General features: G+C 43.4%; 1 long non-coding RNA gene and 1 pseudogene across 1 annotated transcript; both read right to left on the bottom strand.

Annotated features, from left to right (window-relative positions):
* LOC118365067 (mitogen-activated protein kinase kinase kinase kinase 3-like) overlaps positions 1-23,189 on the bottom strand; it is a 97,032-nt pseudogene that overhangs the window by 49,786 nt on the left and 24,057 nt on the right.
* LOC127914466 (uncharacterized) lies at positions 6,741-9,283 on the bottom strand. Its single transcript, XR_008088488.1, has 3 exons — positions 8,302-9,283; positions 6,954-7,038; positions 6,741-6,769 (listed from the first exon to the last, which is right to left on the bottom strand). It is a non-coding gene; the product is annotated as an uncharacterized LOC127914466 (long non-coding RNA).

Here is a 23,189-nt window from a genome sequence, read left to right as displayed (position 1 = left end):
TCCAATCCTTGCTTTTACTCAGTTAAAGGCGCTAACTTTCTAAACATACATTGAAAATAATTATGATCTGCTTTCTTTACGTTCTGCAAATGCACACAACGAGTTTGTCGAGTCATTGCGTGTTAGAAATATGGGACCAAATACTTAACTATTGACTACTTCAATAAACCATAAGTGAATTTTTCCAAATACTTTTGACTTCAAATGGGAGACTAGCTACATAAAAGCGCATTCATTTCTTAACGGTAAAACAGATATGTCTGAAAATAACCTAAAGTAAAAGGTGTCATTCTGCACTGTCGCCTCATATGAAACATTTAATCTCAAATCCAAAATGCTTGAGTATAGAGCCCCAAAAGATATATGCTTCACTGTCCAAATACATGCGGAGGGTGAGTGTATACGATTCCCCTGCATGCATGGATAAGAATCCCCGCACCTACTGGCCCTATTCTGTGTCTCCATTCTCTCTGTGCTCTTCATTTCATAAAGGTCTCTGCCCCCCAAAAAAGGGCCCTGGTCTGATGCCAACAGGTTAAAATGCTAACCTCATCAGGTGAAGGTTGAACATGGGCAGGTGCAGCTCTGCCAGCTCGATGGCGGTGATGCCCACCGCCCAGATGTCGCACAGTTGGTTGTACCCGCCCTTCCTCTCCACGGCTGCCACCTCAGGTGCCATCCTGCACACAGGGAGTCGGCTCAGTTAAATGAACCGTTCACCACATAGCCTTGGCACAGTCAATAGCAATTAACACTACAGAGGCATCTCAACCAAGACCTCTGAACTCAACTGTATAACTCACTCACTGTATGTGCCAATTACTCGCTTATAAAATGTTTATAAATATTAACACTTTTTGTAAATATTTCTAAACTTTTGTTAAGCGGTGGCTCGACCACTAGGGGTGCCAAGTGGGGGGCCACAAATGTTTTGCCGCCAAGGTCGGGGATGGCAACCCTACCAAAACTCGCTTAATTACCCAAAATGGCTAGAGCCAGCACTGATTTTAAGTTTTAAAATTTATAAGCATTTATAAGGCTTATTCGTGAAAGTTATTATAAAGTGTAACCCAAACACTGGTTTTAAATTAATTTGATCATCATTGAAATCAATATAATCAGAATTGTTTGACTTGTTTAATAGGTTACTTTTTAACAAATCAATCGAATACACTGTTCTAAAATTGGATTTGATGATACAATTTAGAACAACATTATTATTACATTTTAGTAATTTATCAGACGCTCTTATCCAGAGCGACTTACTGGAGCAATTAGAGTTAAGTGTCTTGCTCAAGGGCGCAGACAGATTTTTCACCTAGTCAGCACTTAACCATTAGTCTACCTGCCGCTCATCATCATCAACATCATCACCACCACCAAATCAATATAATGAGAATATGTTAACCCCCTAGAGTCTAAGCCCTGCCTAAGCTGGGCGGGGGTTCTACTAAGCTAACATATGGAATTATTTTAAGAAAGTCATACCAAAGATCCTTTAGCTATTTGATTAAGAATTTTAAGAAATATATTTATTTTAATTTTTTTTTAAGTATTTGACTAAAATAAGTTTGTTCTGAAGTGTCTGTCCTACAGTGCCGTGAAAAGTATTTGCCCCCTTTCTGATTTTCTCTCATTTTTGCATATTTTTGATACTGGATGTTATCAGATCTTAGATAAAGGGAACCTGAGATAAATTCCCCACCCCCCCCAAAAAAAGTATACCTATTTATTTAATTTACAAAGTTATGCAACACCCAATTCCCCTGTGTGAAAAAGTAATTGCCCCCTTACACTCAATAACTGGTTGTGCCACCTTTAGCTGCAACGACTGCAACCAAATGCTTCCTGTAGTTGTTGATCAGTCTCTCACATCGCTGTGAGGAATTTTGGCCCAGTCTTGCATGCAGAACTGCTTAACTCAGTGACATTTGTGGGTTTTCAAGTATGAACTGCTCATTTCAAGTCCTGCTCCAAAATCTCAATTAGGATTAGGTCTGGACATTGACTAGGCCATTCCAAAAATAAACATTTGTTGCTTTTTAGCCACTTTCATGTAGACTCAATTGTGTTTTTGGATCTTTGTCTTGCTAGATGACCCAGCTGCACTTCAGCTTCAGCTCACAGATGACTGGCCTGACATTCTCCTGCAGAATACTCTGATACAGAGCAGAATTCATGGTTCCTTCTATTAAGGCAAGTTGTCCAGGTCCTGAGTCAGCATCCCCAAACCATCACACTACCACCACCATGCTTGATTGTTGGTATGAGGTTCTTACTGTGGAATGCACTGTTTGGTTTTCGCCGGGTATAATACTATTAGTACAACATGGAACTTATATAGCGCTTTCATGGAAAGAACGTTGCTTTATAATTATAGAAATGAAAAACAACAACAAAACAGGACTAAAAAAAACCCAGACTAAACAAAACATGAATAAAGAGAGGTGTGGGCTCAAAAAAGGGAAAGAGTGTATCAGTGTAAGGGAGGGGAGTGACTATTCTACTGGATGTCATAAGGTGAATGCACCAATTTGTAAGTCGCTCTGGATAAGAGCGTCTGCTAAATGACTTAAATGTAGGGTCAGGATTTGGATACGAACCCGGTCTAGGGTAAGGGTCGGGATTGGGGTTAGGGTTCTCTGCCAACGTTTACCACATTTGCAGAAGTACAACATTGGCAGATGCAATTCAAAAAAACATATCCAGCTTAAACTGATGGATTTTAATGGAAATGTTTTCATTATGCTAATTTGATTTTTGCGGGGCCACGGATATCGACTCTAGGGGGTTAAAAACCTTCTAAAAATCAATTGAAGGGCACATTCCTATCCTGCTTGACAAAATGGTGCATGATAGATCCATGGATAGATTCACCTGACTTTGGGTATCAAGGGACAGAGAGAATTGATAGAAGGGGGGAAGTGATGAAGGACATTACCAGTAAGGTGTGCCGATGAAGGATTTTCTCTTTGCAATGGTCATTGTGTTTGGGCCGAGACACCGAAGTCAGCTGCCAAGAAAATACAATTCCTGACATTTAATCCTAGTCAAAATTCCCAGTTTTAGGTCAGTTAGGATCACCACTTTATTTTAAGAATGTGAAATGCAGCATAATAGTAGAGAATGATTTATTTAAGTTGTTATTACTTTCATCACATTCCCAGTGGGTCAGAAGTTTACATACCCTCAATTAGTATTTGGTAGCATTGCCTTTAAATAGTTTAACTTGGGTCAAACGTTTCATGTAGCCTTCCACAAAATTCACACAATAAGTCGGGTGAATTTCAGCCCATTCCTCCTGACAGAGCTGGTGTAACTGAGTCAGGTTTGTAGGCCTCCTTTCTCACACACGCTTTTCAGTTCTACCAACAATTTTTCCATAGGATTGAGGTCACAGGGTTTTGTGATGGCCACTCCAATACCTTGACTTTTTTGTCCTTAAGCCATTTTGCCACAACTTTGGAAGTATGCTTGGGGTCATTGTCCATTCGGAAGACCCATTTGCGACCAAACTTTAACTTCCTGACTGATGTCTTGAGATGTTGCTTCAATATATCCACATCATTTTCCTACCTCATAATGCCATCTATTTTGTCAAGTGCACCAGTAACTCCTGCAGCAAAGCACCCCACAACATGATGCTGCCACCCCAGTGCTTCAAGGTTGGGATGGTGTTCTTCGGCTTGCAAGCATCCCCCTTTTTTCTCCAAACATAACGATGGTCATTATGGCCAAACAGTTCTATTTTTGTTTCATCAGACCAGAGGACATTTCTCCAAAAAGTACGATCTTTGTCCCTCTGTGCAGTTGCAAACCGTAGTCTGTCTTTTTTATGGCGGGTTTGGAGCAGTGGCTTCTTCCTTGCCGAGTGGCCTGTCTGATTATGTCGATATAGGACTCTTTTTACTGTGGATATACAGTAGATACTTTTGTACTTCCTCCAGCATCTTCGCAAGGTCCTTTGCTGATGTTCTGGGATTGATTTGCACTTTTCGCACCAAAGTACGTTCATCTCCAGGAAACAGAACGCATCTCCTCCCTGAGCGGTATGACGGCTCAATGATGTTCCCATGGTGTTTATACTTGCATACTATTGTTTGTACAGATGAATGTGGTACCTTCAGGCGTTTGGAAATTGCTCCCAAGAATGAACCAGACTTGTCGAGGTCTACAATTAATTTTCTGAGGTGTTGGTTGATTTCCTTTGATTTTCCCATAATGTCAAGCAAAGAGCCACTGAGTTTGAAGGTAGGCCTTGAAATACATCCACAGGTACACCTCCAATTGACTCAAATGATGTCAATTAGCCTATCAGAAGCTTCTAAAGCCATGACATAATTTTGTGGAATTTTCCAAGCTGTTTAAAGGCACAGCCAACTTGGTGTATGTAAACTTCTTACCCACTGGAATTGTGATAAAGTGAATTATAAGTGAAATAATCTGTCTGTAAACAATGGGTGGAAAAATTACTTGTGTCATGTACAAAGTAGATGTCCTAACCGGCTTGCCAATAACTATAGTTTATTAACAAGAAATGTGTGGAGTGGTTGAAAAAATTGTTTTAGTGACTCCAACCTAAGAGTATGCAAACTTCCAACTTCAACTGTAAATGTCCAAATGCAATCAACAGTTCATCATTAATACAGTGAATGTCTAATACATGTTTGATGACCATTTCCTAAGCCTGGTTCACTCTGTAGTAAATTATTAATTATGCATAGCAATGTTGAAATCAATGAAAATCATGCAATGCTCATGTATTGTAGTAATTATACAAAAAATGTAAGCTGGTGTAATATAGGTAATATTCCCAAAAGGAATATGATATAAATTGTAGTGGTAGCACTGATATACAATTATTCCAATCACTGTCCAGGCATCTCAGACTTGATCTAGCTTACTACACACATTGAATATAAAAGCACACACACACACACACACACACACACACACACACACACACACACACACACACACACACACACACACACACACACACACACACACACACACACACACACACACACACACACACACACACACACACACACACACACACACACACACACACGGTGCTATTCACAGCCAAGCACAATTAACAGCTTGTCAATCACAGCCAGGTGGCGACGATCACACACTCAACAAATTGCCATTATTCATCATATTGAAACGCAGACATCAAAGAAAACAGTTGGACGTCTGGACTCCTTACCTAGTTTGACGTACCCGTTCTCTGTCAACAGTATGTTTGCTCCCTTTGTGCAGATAAAAGAAAATTACAACTTCAATGGATTTGCAGTTGCATAGGCCTATGTAAGTGTTTAGTACGTTTATACATATGTTTTCTCAACAACGTATCAAATGTCTTACCAACTTGTATCTGCACATTTTCAATGCAGTTTCATTTATGCAGCAGTCTCTTAACAAGGCTATCTATCGAACAAAACTTCGCATGGGAACGACCAAACGGGACAAGCCTGAAGTGACTTTGAAAGATGTCTTGTTGGGGATTCCATATGGTGGCTATTAGTGTCAGAAATGTTTTTATAATGGCTATTACCCAGTCTGTGCCAAGAAATTCCAGAGGAACACACTAAACTACTGTAAATGGTTTTTGTACATGTCTGGGTGAAGGTGTTGTTGGTCTATTTGTGTGTAGGTACAAGCTTGTGTAAAATGATTTTCTTGAAGAGGACAATAAACTGTATTCTATTCGATCCTAATCTGCACAATGCTTGAAATGGTTATTGTTCCAGTCCCACCTTACCTTTGTGCACTCAATTCTATTCTATGCAATGGAACCTGGCATTTTCCCACCTTACCTTTATGTCTCTGTGCATTTTCCCTTTGTTGTGTAGATAGTAGAGACCCTGTGAAGGGAAAAATGAAGACAGTGAGTCAGTCCATTGACCTCTTCACAAATAATATCCCATCCTAATATGGTGTCCCTTTTTAGCCAATTCACATTCAACCAAAATCAGCCACATACCTTTCCAAAGCATAAGATAACTGTCATTTTACCAGGAAAGCAATAGAGTGTGTTTACTTATTTTTTGGCGATTTGTAATAAAGGATTTATTATGATATAATAGTTGTGTGTATCAAAATCGAACAAATCAATGACAACAATAGTCCTACGATGTTGCTATTGCTAACTGCTGTTTTCAATCTTCATCGAGCGGATGGATGAAATCAAAGGCAGTTCAAAGGCTTTTAGCTGAAAGACATCTGTCTGAAGAAGAGTGCATGCTTGAGTGCTGGAGGAGGCAAACTGAATGGACGTACCTGAAGAGTTTCTCGAGACACGTAGGCTATTTGTGATTCTGTAAGAGGCCCCGTCACTGAAAGATAAGGAGAGACATGGTTGGAGCCTGAGAAGCACTGGTGCTTTATTAAAAGGTTCCTCGCCATTGGTTATTGAGACAACATCTGGTACCTGAACTCAAATGTATCATGTATTTCATTAATATTATTTCAGCTAAAGGTCTTATGTGGGCACACACATCAGCATTTCAAGTTACATCAATATTCATTGTTGGTTAAATTTGCCCCCAAAAATCATCAATGTACAGTTTTTGTGTCATTTATAACCTCAGCTTCAACCACTTATCAACAAGATGGGTTCAATGTGGGCAATGTAGGTTCAGGGTTCACAATTGGATGTTGATCTGACAGCTTTACCTGGCAACGTTAGGTTATTTGAAGGTCATTATTGGGACTCTAGAATAGTTATGACTGGACTGAACAGACCAGCCACAACAGGACCCTAATAAAAACAGAACAAAAATATATTTGCTACTGAATTAGACAGAGCTAGATTCCTAGGTTCTTCTTAGATTTCAATAAGATGGATAGTACTATACAGTAAATTGCATATTCTCAATGAAATTGCCTGTATAAACAAATAAAATAGCAGTCTATTCAAACATGATCCTCTGGAATTGACTCACATGTCTGTCTGTCTGCCTGTCTTCAGTTAGAGTGAGAACACGCATCGTACTCCATCCTTCTCCAATCCTAGGCTGTGTGGGAGTGCTTTGGCCATAACATTGAGAGATTAATCTTCTAAAAACGTTCTACTAAGTAGATTGCAAGTCATGATAGCACCAGTTTATTGGGGTCTGATTAAAAGATGCAGTTAGTCACATGACGGAGCGAATTAAACTAACTTCCTCTTAGGGCTCTAAGGGGTATATCAAAAAGCAGGGTCACCAAGTTAGCCAGTTGAATCAATTATAACATTCCCATTTTATTCTTTATTTTTTATATTTGACCTTCATTAAGAACAAACAACACCCAATTTGTAAGTCGCTCTGGATAAGAGCGTCTGCTAAATGACTTAAATGTAAATGTAAATGTAATGCCTTGTTAAGGGGCTGAACGACAGATTTTTACCTTGTCAGCTCGGGGATTCGATCTTGCAACCTTTCGGTTACTAGTCCAACACTAACCACTAGGCTACCTGCCGCCCCTTTCAAGCTTATCTTCCAAAAAATGAGGAATTTACTTCCAAATAGTTACACAGGTTAGCTGGCTAACTCATTGATCCTGTTTGATGGGTTCTGACTTCTTAACTTGAAACATTGTTAATCATCAGGTATCCTTTGGAAATGAGAAGGGCCACAGTCTGGTTTGTACACCAGAAGTTAATGGTTCTCTGTAGGAGGAATGTCTATGGTGGAGTCAATTAAGGTTGGACATGTGTAAAGGAAAGGCAATCACATGGTTGCGGTCACTGATAAGGGTGGAGAGCTATGAATTAGTGATTAATGGGGGCAGAGGTAATGTCAAATGAAGGGAGAAGGAACAGTTTATTACCTGCATCACTTAACTTCCTACCTAGCAATAAAGATGTAATGTTTAGAGGGAAGGAGGAGACTTAACCCAAATTGGGTTATATATACTTGTGCTGGTATAAACATGTCTTTGTCAGTTCAGCTGTCTGACCCATTGGGTGAATAAACTTGGTTTGAGATTTACTAATCGTCCATGAGTTAGAAGCTAACATGTTTAAATTGGAAAACTCTAAACTCTAAACTCTAAAATTACCTCATTCCTTTATATTCTTTCTTTCATCAGCACTGACCTGAAAGAACCTACACAGGTGACAGCATACTCCCAGCTAGGGTCTACCATACTGCTTTCACCTGTCCTCCATTTTCAGATCAATGCAGATGGAAAGGAGAAAAGAAGAGGAAGCTATGTTAGACTAGCTAACATGCCCCCTTAAGCCTTGTTAAGAAAACCCAACAACTAAACGATGAAGGTTAAAAGAATGTAACGATCCGACAAACCTACTGGGCATTGTGAAGGCCACGAGGGACAGTGCGCCGAGCACGTAAGCCTTCCGTTCCGGTGACCCTCTATGTACTCCGGAGAAGGAGCCTAGGGTTGGGGACATTATGAGCAGCGTGTCGTCTCCGTGGCAGCGGGGAGCCGATATGTGGGAGGATGAGATCAACGGTAGTTGGTGGTGTCGACTGCTGTTCCTGTCTCTCTAATGAGGAGCCTCGCAGCCGACTGAGCCCAGCACAGTCATTAAGAGCAGAATCAACACAGTCTCTGTGTGAGTGTATGTATGTATGTCTGTGTGTGCGCAAAAGTGCAAAAACAGCTGCTGAAGACGGCCACCCTAATGACCTGCTCTTTAAATGGGCAATCTGCAGTTCAAACAATTACAAAATGGTCACGCCACCAGTACTTTCGTAAATAGCTCGGGGATGGGGCTGAAGAAATGTAACTACTAAAATATATAGATGGAGCTATGGATGCAAAAACTGACCATCAATGACATCAAACTTATAGTTTTAGGCATGTTTTAAATCTATACACAGTGTTTGTTTACAAACATTGGAGTAAAACCAGCTTATATTTTGGGTTGTGATGGGGTAAGACAATTGAACTAAGCGCGTGAGGCAATTTATAAGTTATATTCTTCTAGAATAAAATGGATATATCATCTCTTTTAAAGTCCAAAAATGGACATAGCAACTGCAGATTTTTCCCTTTAACGACCAAGACAAGAAGAAGAAAAAGCGTAATAAGAATCTGTTAACTGTCTGTCTGGTTATGTGGTAGGAGCTAGGTTTACGTCCAACATGGCAACCGATTCCCCCTGGGCCGCTAGTAAGAGGACGTCTAGCTTGAGTGAGGAATGAGCTTAAAACCACACACCGAAACATATTGAATTTGGCTTCATCGAACCGGTTGAGCCAGCTGTCATTTTTCAAATGCTTGTGTGTTTTGTGTGTGTATGTGTGTTTGTGCGCTGTATGTTGTTGTGTATGCTTACCATGATATATGTCTTGTAGGGACCCTCCCCCGCAATATTCCATACATATCCATAATTTATCTCTCCTGTAAAGAGCAAAAGGAAACAAATTACATTACAATCGATACTGTACAGCTCAAAATAGTCAGAGTAAAAAGCTAAAGCAAAGAGGCAGAGAGAGAGTATGGATGAATGCTTTTGGGAGTCTTTTTCTAGGTTGTGACACAGCATGATGCGGTTCGGCTATTAGGTCACAACTACCCTCCGGCCAACCAATGCGTTAAAACTTCTCAAAATGGCCACCCTCCACCTCCCTCACCACCTCTTGAGCAGTTCAATACAAAGCATTTCCCCAGAGCTAGTAATTAGCCACATTGTTAGCATGCTAGCGTTAGTGCGGCTAGGCTTGGAACGGAGGCTCTGTCCGTAGCTTGGCTGCAGTGGAGAACGACTCTACGCTGAGCCTGTGTGTACTTCAAAACCTGAGAGTGGCTGGGAATTGACTGAGCCAGGACAGGGATGGAGGAGGGAAGGGTAGGTTAGGGATGGTGGCGGAGGAAGCATGTGGTGCGGACCTTTAAATATGCTACCTTAAGTAACTGCCAAAGTAGGCCACGATGTTAGAGTGCTTGCAGTCTTTCATCATGACGATTTCCTGCTGCACCACCACAAAGTCCTCCCCTGTGCAGAGACGACCGACGTGAGGCAAGGTGAGAAGAGAGACAAATTAACATATGTACATAAAGACAGATTTATAAACACATACTCACATAAATGTATACAAACTTGAATATGTTTTGTGTACACTACCGGTCAAAAGTTCTAGAACACCTACTCATTCAAGGGTTTTTCTTTATTTTTACTATTTTCTCATTTGTAGAATAACAAACATTGAAACAGTGAAGATATCAAAACTATGAAATAACACATATGGAATCATGTAGTAACCAAAAGAGTGTTAAACAAATCAAATATATTTTACATTTACATTTACATTTAAGTCATTTAGCAGACGCTCTTATCCAGAGCGACTTACAAATTGGTGCATTCACCTTATGACATCCAGTGGAACAGCCACTTTACAATAGTGCATCTAAATCTTTTAAGGGGGGTGAGAAGGATTACTTTATCCTATCCTAGGTATTCCTTAAAGAGGTGGGGTTTCAGGTGTCTCCGGAAGGTGGTGATTGACTCCGCTGTCCTGGCTTCATGAGGGAGTTTGTTCCACCATTGGGGGGCCAGAGCAGCGAACAGTTTTGACTGGGCTGAGCGGGAACTGTACTTCCTCAGTGGTAGGGAGGCGAGCAGGCCAGAGGTGGATGAACGCAGTGCCCTTGTTTGGGTGTAGGGCCTGATCAGAGCCTGGAGGTACTGAGGTGCCGTTCCCCTCACAGCTCCGTAGGCGAGCACCATGGTCTTGTAGCGGATGCGAGCTTCAACTGGAAGCCAGTGGAGAGAGCGGAGGAGTAGGGTGACGTGAGAGAACTTGGGAAGGTTGAACACCAGACGGGCTGCGGCGTTCTGGATGAGTTGTAGGGGTTTAATGGCACAGGCAGGGAGCCCTGCCAACAGCGAGTTGCAGTAATCCAGACGGGAGATGACTGGATTAGTGCCTGGATTAGGACCTGCGCCGCTTCCTGTGTGAGGCAGGGTCGTACTCTGCGGATGTTGTAGAGCATGAACCTACAGGAACGGGCCACCGCCTTGATGTTAGTTGAGAACGACAGGGTGTTGTCCAGGATCACGCCAAGGTTCTTAGCGCTCTGGGAGGAGGACACAATGGAGTTGTCAACCGTGATGGCGAGATCATGGAACGGGCAGTCCTTCCCCGGGAGGAAGAGCAGCTGCGTCTTGCCGAGGTTCAGCTTGAGGTATATTAAAATATTAAATATTATGCCATTTAGCAGACGCTTTTATCCAAAGCGTGCATACATTCTACGTATGGGTGGTCCCGGGGATCGAACCCACTACCCTGGCATTACAAGCGCCATGCTCTACCAACTGAGCTACAGAAGGACCACAGAGGTGGTGATCCGTCATCCACACTGATATGTCTGCCAGACATGCAGAGATGCGATTCGCCACCTGGTCATCAGAAGGGGGAAAGGAGAAGATTAATTGTGTGTCGTCTGCATAGCAATGATAGGAGAGACCATGTGAGGTCATGACAGAGCCAAGTGACTTGGTGTATAGCGAGAATAGGAGAGGGCCTAGAACAGAGCCCTGGGAGACACCAGTGGTGAGAGCGCGTGGTGAGGAGACAGATTCTCGCCACGCCACCTGGTAGGAGCGACCTGTCAGGTAGGACGCAATCCAAGCGTGGGCCGTGCCGGAGATGCCCAACTCGGAGAGGGTGGGGAGGAGGATCTGATGGTTCACAGTATCGAAGGCAGCCGATAGGTCTAGAAGGATGAGAGCAGAGGAGAGAGAGTTAGCTTTAGCAGTGCGGAGCGCCTCCGTGATACAGAGAAGAGCAGTCTCAGTTGAATGACTAGTCGTGAAACCTGACTGATTCGGATCAAGAAGGTCATTCTGAGAGAGATAGCGGGAGAGCTGGCCAAGGACGGCACGTTCAAGAGTTTTGGAGAGAAAAGAAAGAAGGGATACTGGTCTGTAGTTGATGACATCGGAGGGATCGAGTGTAGGTTTTCAGAAGGGGTGCAACTCTCGCTCTCTTGAAGACGGAAGGGACGTAGCCAGCGGTCAGGGATGAGTTGATGAGCGAGGTGAGGTAAGGGAGAAGGTCTCCGGAAATGGTCTGGAGAAGAGAGGAGGGGATAGGGTCAAGCGGGCAGGTTGTTGGGCGGCCGGCCGTCACAAGACGCAAGATTTCATCTGGAGAGAGAGGGGAGAAAGAGGTCAGAGCACAGGGTAGGGCAGTGTGAGCAGAACCAGCGGTGTCGTTTGACTTAGCAAACGAGGATCGGATGTCGTCGACCTTCTTTTCAAAATGGTTGACGAAGTCATCTGCAGAGAGGGAGGAGGGGGGAGGGGGAGGAGGATTCAGGAGGGAGGAGAAGGTGGCAAAGAGCTTCCTAGGGTTAGAGGCAGATGCTTGGAATTTAGAGTGGTAGAAAGTGGCTTTAGCAGCAGAGACAGAGGAGGAAAATGTAGAGAGGAGGGAGTGAAAGGATGCCAGGTCCGCAGGGAGGCGAGTTTTCCTCCATTTCCGCTCGGCTGCCCGGAGCCCTGTTCTGTGAGCTCGCAATGAGTCGTCGAGCCACGGAGCGGGAGGGGAGGACCGAGCCGGCCTGGAGGATAGGGGACATAGAGAGTCAAAGGATGCAGAAAGGGAGGAGAGGAGGGTTGAGGAGGCAGAATCAGGAGATAGGTTGGAGAAGGTTTGAGCAGGTTTGAGCAGAGGGAAGAGATGATAGGATGGAAGAGGAGAGAGTAGCGGGGGAGAGAGAGCGAAGGTTGGGACGGCGCGATACCATCCGAGTAGGGGCAGTGTGGAAAGTGTTGGATGAGAGCGAGAGGGAAAAAGATACAAGGTAGTGGTCGGAGACTTGGAGGGGAGTTGCAATGAGGTTAGTGGAAGAACAGCATCTAGTAAAGATGAGGTCGAGCGTATTGCCTGCCTTGTGAGTAGGGGGGGGGAAGGTGAGAGGGTGAGGTCAAAAGAGGAGAGGAGTGGAAAGAGGGAGGCAGAGAGGAATGAGTCAAAGGTAGACGTGGGGAGGTTAAAGTCGCCCAGAACTGTGAGAGGTGAGCCGTCCTCAGGAAAGGAGCTTATCAAGGCATCAAGCTCATTGATGAACTCTCCGAGGGGACCTGGAGGGCGATAAATGATAAGGATGTTAAGCTTGAAAGGGCTGGTAACTGTGACAGCATGAAATTCAAAGGAGGCGATAGACAGATGGGTAAGGGGAGAAAGAGAGAATGACCACTTGGGAGAGATGAGGATCCCGGTGCCACCACCCCGCTGACCAGAAGCTCTCGGGGTGTGCGAGAACACGTGGGCGGACGAAGAGAGAGCAGTAGGAGTAGCAGTGTTATCTGTGGTGATCCATGTTTCCATCAGTGCCAAGAAGTCGAGGGACTGGAGGGAGGCATAGGCTGAGATGAACTCTGCCTTGTTGGCCGCAGATCGGCAGTTCCAGAGGCTACCGGAGACCTGGAACTCCACGTGGGTCGTGCGCGCTGGGACCACCAGATTAGGGTGGCCGCGGCCACGCGGTGTGGAGCGTTTGTATGGTCTGTGCAGAGAGGAGAGAACAGGGATAGACAGACACATAGTTGACAGGCTACAGAAGAGGCTACGCTAATGCAAGGAGATTGGAATGACAAGTGGACTACACGTCTCGAATGTTCAGAAAGTTAAGCTTACGTAGCAAGAATCTTATTGACTAAAATGATTAAAATGATACAGTACTGCTGAAGTAGGCTAGCTGGCAGTGGCTGCGTTGTTGACTTTGTAGGCTAGCTGGCAGTGGCTGCGTTGTTGACACTACACTAATCAAGTCGTTACGTTGAGTGTAATAGTTTCTACAGTGCTGCTATTCGGGGGCTAGCTGGCTAGCTAGCAGTGTTGATTACGTTACGTTGCGTTAAAAGAACGACAATAGCTGGCTAGCTAACCTAGAAAATCGCTCTAGACTACACAATTATCTTTGATACACAGGCGGCTATGTAGCTAGCTATGTAGCTAGCTACGATCAAACAAATCAAACCGTTGTGCTGTAATGAAATGAAATGAAAATGTGATACTACCTGTGGAGCGAAGCGGAATGCGACCGGGTTGTTGAGTGCGGAAGTTCTATTCAGTAGACATTGGCTAGCTGTTGGCTAGCTAGCAGTGTCTCCTACGTTAAGGACGACAAATAGCTGGCTAGCTAACCTCGGTAAATTAAGATAATCACTCTAAGACTACACGCTCTAAACTACACAATTATCTTGGATATGAAGACAGCAAAGACAACTATGTAGCTAGCTAACACTACACTAATCAAGTCGTTCAGTTGAGTGTAATAGTTTCTACAGTGCTGCTATTCGGTAGACGGTGGACGTTTGCTAGCTGGCTAGCTGCTGGGCAGATAGCAGTGTAGACTACGTTAGGACGACGAAATACGAAGTTGCAATAGAAGTGCTGACTGTTTCACTTTGTTGTCCTCTTTCTTTTCCTTTTTCTTCTGTCCTTCTTTTGTCCTTGTTTTGTCTTCCTTTCTTCTGTTAACTAGATATTTTTTGTTGTTATTCTTTGTAAGCTAGCTAGCTTCTTCCAGGAGAGTCCCTAGCAACTGCTTAGCAACAAGTAAACAATTCTGCTAGCAATTCAGCTAGCTAAGATAACTGTACAATTTTATGAAAAATAGTTACTTTTTCAAAAGCCTGTCTTTTTTGGTTTGTTCCTTGTTTTGTCTTCTATTGAGTCTTGCAGTTTTCTCTTGATTTTTTTCGATGTACTTCACTCTAAAAAAACATTTAAATCTCAATATATACAGGAGCTCATTTTTCAGCAGCTGCTCAATTTAGAACTCCGGAACATACAATAATTTTATATTTGAGATTCTTCAAATAGCCAACCCTTAGCCTTGATGACAGCTTTGCACACTCTTGGCATTCTCTGAAACAGCTTCATGAGATAATCACCTGGAATGCATATCAATTAACAGGTGCCTTCTTAAGTTAATTTGTGGAATTTCTTTCCTTCTCAATGCGTTTTAGCCAATCAGTTGTGTTGTGACAGGGTAGGGGTGATATACAGAAGATAGCCCTATTTGGTAAAGACCAAGTCCATCTTATGGCAAGAACAGCTCAAATAAGCAAAGGGAAACAACAGTCCATCATTACTTTAAGATATGAAGGTGAGTCAACACTAGAGTTACCAGTCTCAGAAATTACAGCCCAAATAAAAGCTTCACAAGTGACAGATACATAAACATCAACTGTTCAGAGGGGACTGTGTGAATCAGGCCTTCATGGTCGAATTGCTGCAAAGAAACCACTACCAAAGAACACCAATTTGAAGAGACTTGCTTTGGCCAAGAAACATGAGCAATGGACATTAGACAGGTGGAAATTTGTCCGTTGGTCTGGAGTCCAAATTGGAGATTTTAGTTCCAACCGCCATGTCTTTGTGAGATGCGGAGTGCGAGAATGGATGACCTCTGCATGTGTATTTCCCACCGTAAAACAACGAGGAGGTGTTACGGTGTGGGGGTGCTTTGCTGGTGACACTGTCTGTGATTTACTTAGAATTCATGGCACACTTAACCAGCATGGCTACCACAGCATTCTGCAGCGATACACCATCCCATCTTGTTTAGGCTAAGTGGGACTATCATTTGTTTTTCAACAGGACAATGAGCCAACACACCTCCAGGCTGTGTAAGGGCTATTTTACCAAGGAGGAGAGATGGAGTGCTGCATCAGATGACCTGGCCCCCACAATCCCCCAACCTCAACCAAATTGAGATGGTTTGGGAAGAGAGTGAAGGAAAATGCTTTTCCAACAGTCTTGAAGGAGTTTCCACATATGCTAAGCACTTGTTGACTCAGCATATGTGGGAACTCCTTCAAGACTGTTGGAAAAGCATTCCAGGTGAAGCTGGTTGAGAGAATGCCAATAGTGTGCAAAGCTGTCATCAAGGCAAAGGGTGGCAATTTGAAGAATCTCAAATATAATATGTTTTTATTTGTTTAACACATTTTTGGTTACTACATGATTCCATGTGTTATTTCATAGTTTTGAGGTCTTCACTATTATTCTACAATGTAGAAAATAAAGAAAACCCCTTGAATTAGTAGGTGTTCTAAAACTTTGGACCGGTAGTGTATGTCCACAATGAAACACTATAAAATACTGAAACACTTTAAAAGGAACTTAAGCTGCTTCTACATGAATAAAATGGCATAAAATGAGTTTGAATTATATGTTTTTATACAGACACACACTTGGACCACCTCACTGAACCACAGCACTCTGACAATACTAGCTGGGAACTTACAGAATGGGCCAAAATGTAAGCAGACAATTACGAACTGTGCAATAGTCTGCATACTGACCAGATGCGCAGAGATAATGGCTCGGAGGATTGGTTTAGCAGAATCAATGCGTTATTTGTAATCTATGCTAGTCCCTTTTGATGAAGGCATCTGTCAAACCGGCAAAGCTATCGGTGCAAACTTTAAGCTACACACCTCCCAAATGAAGACCATACATCTCAGAATCAATGAGCCGCACGACGTCCAACTACGATCACCGAGGGGAATCAATTCCACAGATCATAATTACACAGGCTGGGAATATTCAGTTTGGCAGCTTGTCAACACCACCAGAAGGCCAGTGTTTCCCGACACTCAACGCTATTCTAATGCGGCGGAGTGCGATGGACTTGGAAACTGGGGATATAGAAACCAATAGAAGCTAAATTTTGGAGGCCTGTCTCCTTGAGGTTGCACTCAAACACATGCACACACACTCACAGATAAGAAATGATCTCAATGACAAGGCGGCAGTAAATAGCCCTTGATTAATAAAACCCGCTGGGGATGCTTGCACTTCGATTTTTGCACTTCTCTCAATACGGGATGCCCATTCAAACCCCGCACTCTCCATCAGCACTGTTGCTATGTCAGTGCATTTTTCCCAGGCAGAGCTATCGAGTGCAGCTCCACCCGATGCTTCTTCAGAGGGAGAAGCAGGGCACGTTTATTGGTTTTAACAAGAAATGACTGCCCATGAAGCTCTCCCTCGCCTTCGATTGGCCCAAGGGACGGAAGGCAGGGCCCGGTTGATTGGCTGAATGGGCGAGAATCACATTTTTTTCCTATTTTTTCTTGTGGACCTGACAGCGTCGATCTGGGCTGACCTTGATCTCTGGCTCGGATCTCAACATCTATAAGCATGTGCGTCATTTCATGCGCGGCGGGACAAACGCTTTGGAGGAGAGAGAGAACAAAGTCACTTTAGTGTGACTGCTGGCTTAATGATGGACGCTCCAGGCCTCATTAAAAAGCTGATCTAGTTTTTGTATTATTTTTTTCTACACCTCTCTCTCACCACTCTTCAATATTTCTACGCCTGTCATTCGCTCGGTGTTCAAAATCTCTTCTGTAGCCTCAATGAGAGATGAAAATACATATGTATGCTGGTTTATGTAATGGCTCATTAAAATGTATGGAACATGCTGGATATGCAAGGCGAGGGTTGTGAATAGAGTTAGCGCTGCAGCAAAAAAAAGCCCTATTAATAAAGTTTACACGGACCCTATGATGAATTAAATATCGTGGGGGGGGTGTTGCGGGTCTTTTTCTGCTTACGGCCTCCTCCCGAGGGAGCGTCCCAGGATTCACTTTCAACAGTGACCAAGGTCAGATGGCCCTGGTGCTTCCTGTCGTGGTGAGCCTGTCCTTCTCCGGTGACGCAGTGACATTTTCCCAGTACAGGAGGGATTGGAGAGAGGGACTGACTGTGTAGGATACTCTGGGTGAAGTTTCCCCTAGGTACAGATCCAAAATTAGCATCTCCTGCTCCAATCATAACTTTAAACATTAGTGTGAAAAAGGCTAAACCGACCCAAGATCAGCGTCTAGGGGCATGTAGGACTGGGGGAGACGCCTACTGACGACTGCCATCACCTCTACGTGCTCATACCAAAGGAGTGACTTTGGATAAACTCCTGCACACGTATCTCGAGCTTGCCAGAATGATTCTTTAGACTCAAAACAATTTATAAATATGTTATATTTAGAACACAAGTAGAACACTGGCTTATTACAGAGATGTAATGTTAGCTGAATTGCTTCCATTTTTTAAAAGTTAAGAACATGGCGTAACAATAAATCAAAAAGTACATTTTTTTTATTTTGTCATTCATTTACTCTTATGTACTTTTTGATCACAATATTCTACAAATTCATGGAATTAAATATTTATCTGCAGTTACAAAACAATGTTTAATAATTACTTTCTGGTCACTAAGCACTTACATATAGTAACTGTATGTACCAATGGTAGTTTTTAATTTGGACTATTTAGCAAACAGTAGTGAATTTTTCCTTTCATCCAAGGTGACATGGAATAAAGCAGTGCAATAAGCAATAGGATGCCCCCTTTGGGATGCTCACATACGCTGACAGTAAGCAAGGACCTCATAATATGATCTCATGTTGGCTAATAGAACAGCAAATGTTGGCAAATACCATGGAGGACTGGAAGCCATCAGGGTTGTACTCATTAGGCACCAAACGGAAGAAAACGGAAACACTCATTTTTGATTTTCCGTTGCAAAATGTTTTTAAACTTTTCCAGTTGCATGCCCTAATGAACAGGATCCAGATTTGGGGGAGGGGGCCTTGTGCAAACAGATTGGCTGCGTTGCAATGTATTGGAGCAGTTAAAGATCTTGGCAACCTCTAACCCAGATTCTTGGACTGTACATGGACATCACGAAGCACAAGATGAAGATAAAGCCTGGCAGCCAGCCCAAATTAAAATGAATTTATGACCGAGATGCCATTTGAAAATCAAACACAGATTAGAACAAATTGGAACAAGTCAAAAAAGCACATATTAAATGACTTATTTGAATTCTGCACAGCATGCCACTAATGCGAGATAAGCCAATGAGTTCACAGCAAACTGTTGCTAGGGTATATTAGTTGGGCTTGCATTGAAAGCATCTTTGGGAAACAGTTTTACATTTGAGATTGAAACAGACTGGCAGATATAACAAGGTGCTGAATATGGTGTCTTTCGTTGGTTAACTGTGACATGTTAGCCGCTCACCCCCTTTTTTTTTTAACCCTTTTTCCTCCCCAATTGGTATCCAATTGGTAGTTACAGTCTTGTCTCATCGCTGCAACTCCAGTACGGACTAGAGAGATAGAGAGAGAGAGGCGAAGGCCGAGAGCCGTGCGTCCTCCAAAACACAACCCAACCAAGCCGTACTGCTTCTTGACACAATGCCCACTTAACCCGGAAGCCAGCTGCAACAATGTGTCAGAAGAAACACCGTACACCTGGCGACCGTGTCATCGTGCACTGTGCCCGGCCCGCCACAGGAGTCGCTAGTGCGCGATGGGACATTGACATCCCTGCAGGCCAAACCCTCCCCTAACCCGGACGATGCTGGGCCAATTGTGCGCCGCTCCATGGTCACGGACGGCATGCGACAGAGCCTGGACTCTACCAGAATCTCTAGTGGCACAGCTAGCACAGCAAAGCAATGTTTTAGACCATTGCGCCACTTGGGTTGGCCCCAGCCGCTCACCCTTGGGTGTGTTAGTCCACTCCACACACTCTGATAGTTAATCACTCTGCCTATGTCTAGGCTACATAGGTTTCCATGGTCCTGGCATTGGCGACACACCTCAAGCCATCGACCCTGTCACCAAGAAACACACTCATGGACACCATGGCTCCATCTGTCAAGAGTGCTAGTTGCCCTGGCCGTGATGCGTACTGACAAGCACCTCCATGTCACTCCACGCTGTCACAGTGGATTGTGGCACCTTCCCTTCGTCATGCAGTGCTGTTGGCATTTTAAGGAGATGGGGGAAAACCTTGGCCACATTAATTTTAGATGGGGTTCCTGCAGTGCGTTAGCGTGAATGGCTAATAAGAGACCTCCAGGCCAAAATCGACTGCATGTGGTCCACCTGATAAATCTGGGAAGACACACACTCTCTCTCTTTAAAGTTTCTGATCCCTTTCCAGCTCCAATTGTCACTGTCAATCTAGCAAACCATCAAAGCCCTGTCTGGTGCATTCTCTACCTCTAATGTGCTGTAAGAAAAAAATAAAGCATTTAACCCATAGACATCCGCAAAGGGAAGTTCAAACAACATCAGAAACCCCATCTTGGACGTTGTCTTAAGCGTGTGGATGTGTCACAAATAATAAGTCCACTATTTTTAACCAGAGCCCAATGGGCCCTGGTCAAAAGTAGTTCACTATATAGGGAAGTCATTAGAGACGCAACCTTGAAGTGACTGGTATTCCCAATAACTTCACAGTACAGTGTTCTTTTATGATAAACTGACTCACACACCTAACATTGATGGTCTTTCAAAAAGGGGGCCTTGAAAAAAGTGCCTTGAGCGACTACATGCAGAGGGCAAAATCCACTCCTATTGGCCTATTAATTTGATTGATGCCTCGCATGTTTCTCGGCGCCAGTCCTGCGTGTTAACTCCATCGTCACACAGGCCTCTGCATAGAAGATCATGTGATATTGAATAAAATATGGTTCTATGGAACTCATTAATGAACATTTAAAGATATGGGGCATATCATTTGTATTAGAATCCACACCCGTTTAAGATTAAAGGGATAGTTCACCCAAATTACTTATTTGATTCCTTACCCTGAATGCAGTCTATGCCATGGACAATGAGAGACTGTAAGAACTGCTCACAAGGTAAGGCTACAAATGTCATTTTGTAATTTTGCTTACTATCCCTTTATATAAATAAAACATGGTTTACTGTCAGCTGTGGATGATAACACAACTGACACAAATCAAAAGGTTAGACCATGGAATGAGCACAACCTAAAAATATGCCACAAATAAACCCCAAATCAATTCCTGTTATTGTAGAATTATGCAGTGTCCTTACAAGAATAGACACACAAATGGAGGGAGAGGGAAGTTGCAACAAATCAATAGTGCCTGTTAAAGTTAAAAGCACAACGACAGAGGTCCCACAGTCCAAAAGCCTTGCAGAAATACTCTAGTCTTGAGTGTCTATACTAAATCTTCCTCCTCAAATGGCACCCTATTCCCTATGTAGTGCACAATTTTTTCTAAAAAGGGAATAGGGTGCCATTTGGGACACACACCAAAAGCAAGGCAGGAGCTGTCACAGCAGATATGGTAAAGAGGTGGTTTGACATTAAAAGGAGAGGATTGGGAGAGTCCGGGGGCGGTTCAATGCTGACTGACCCCTCAACCTTCCGCCCAAGAATAGCTTTGGTTGTTGAAGAACACACTCACGTACAAGGACAACAACACATACGGCCACACATGCACACAAAATTATGAAAGTCAACATTGGATAACTACAGATGTAGGAACTTCATTTGAGCCAGTTTGCTACAGCAGAAAAATTATCCTGCAGCAACAGGAAATGTATTTTTTTTAAGTGGATTATATTTAATGAACATTTTCATAGGGGTTGATACATTTTTTTGTAATGGAAAATTAAGTCAAATGTTAAAGTGGAAATTACAAACTTCAGAAGCGTTTTTTTTAAAACCTCAAATACACCACAATGTACTCTAGAAACAGGGTATTCAAATCAAGATCCTATTCTGTACTCTATATTTAACGGACTGCCTGAAAGTTGAATAGTTGAGTAGCACTGTCAAATCTGCACAAAGAAGTCCGCAAACAAGCAAACACCGGCAACGAACGATATTAGTGGTCATATACACACACACACACACACACACACACGTGTGCTTCGCACAAGCAGAGGCTGCTTCCTGTCTGAACTCTTTACCATCCGCAACATCAGATAGTACCCCACAGGCTGCATATCTGTACACACACGCACGCACGTACGCACAGATAACCGCACACATGCCCGTACACACAAAGTCCATCAAGCCTACCACCTGCTGACTGTCAGTCTAACAAGCCAAACTCAAAGTGAATCCCTGTTGATTCATAGAAAGAAAAAAAAGTAAATATTTCTTTAGTCTAGCCTAGCCTACACCCACCAGTTCCCACCCCCTGGGTTGGTTCGACTATAGCAGCAAAAGTTAACTGTAACCTATTAGAGTCAGTAAAATACAATATCATATGACTGTACAGAATGAGATGTTCTAAACTCCACATTAGCCACCCATTAGTAAATCTGAAATAATTGGATTGGATAGGTATAAGCAATAAGGTAATAGCTCCACTTTGTCGTCAAACTTGCTTCCTGCAACAATAACTCAAAAACATTCTGGGACACTGTTAAGTCCATGGAGAATAAGAACACCTCCTCCCAGCTGCCCACTGCACTGAATATAGGAAACACTGTCACCACTGATAAATCCACTATAATTGAGAATTTCAATAAGCATTTTTCTACAGCTGGCTACTCCTACCCCGGTCAACAGTACTGCACTCCCCACAGCAACTCGCCCAAGCCTTCCCCATTTCTCCTTCTCCCAAATCCAGTCAGCTGATATTCTGAAAGAGCTGCAAAATCTGGACCCCTACAAATCAGCCGGGCTAGACAATCTGGACCCTTTCTTTCTAAAATTATCTGCCGAAATTGTTGTCACCCCTATTACTAGCCTGTTCAACCTCTCGTGTCATCTGAGATTCCCAAAGATTGGAAAGCAGCTGCGGTCATCCCCCTCTTCAAAGGGGGGGACACTCTTGACCCAAACTGCTACAGACCTATATCTATCCTACCCTGCCTTTCTACGGTCTTCGAAAGCCAAGTCAACAAACAGATTACCGACCATTTCGAATCGCACCATACCTTCTCCGCTATGCAATGTGGTTTCAGAGCTGGTCAAGGTCCTAAACGATATCTTAACCTCCATCGATAAGAAACATTACTCTGCAGCCGTATTCATTGATCTGGCCACGGCTTTCGACTCTGTCAATCACCACATCCTCATCGGCAGACTCGACAGCCTTGGTTTCTCAAATGATTGCCTCGCCTGGTTCACCAACTACTTCTCTGATAGAGTTCAGTGTGTCAAATCGGAGGGTCTGCTGTCCGGACCTCTGGCAGTCTCTATGGGGGTGCCACAGGGTTCAATTCTTGGACCGACTCTCTTCTCTGTATACATCAATGATGTCGCTCTTGCTGCTGGTGAGTCTCTGATCCACCTCTACTCAGACAACACCATTCTGTATACTTCTGGCCCATCTTTGGACACTGTGTTAACAACCCTCCAGGCAAGCTTCAATGCCATACAACTCTCCTTCCATGGCCTCCAATTGCTCTTAAATACAAGTAA

The sequence above is a fragment of the Oncorhynchus keta genome, chromosome 32, assembly GCF_023373465.1.
Source record: "Oncorhynchus keta strain PuntledgeMale-10-30-2019 chromosome 32, Oket_V2, whole genome shotgun sequence".
NCBI classification, from domain to species: Eukaryota; Metazoa; Chordata; class Actinopteri; order Salmoniformes; family Salmonidae; genus Oncorhynchus; species Oncorhynchus keta.
The sequence above is the reverse complement of the archived record's forward strand: the minus strand, read 5'-3'. Positions and strand labels throughout refer to the sequence as shown.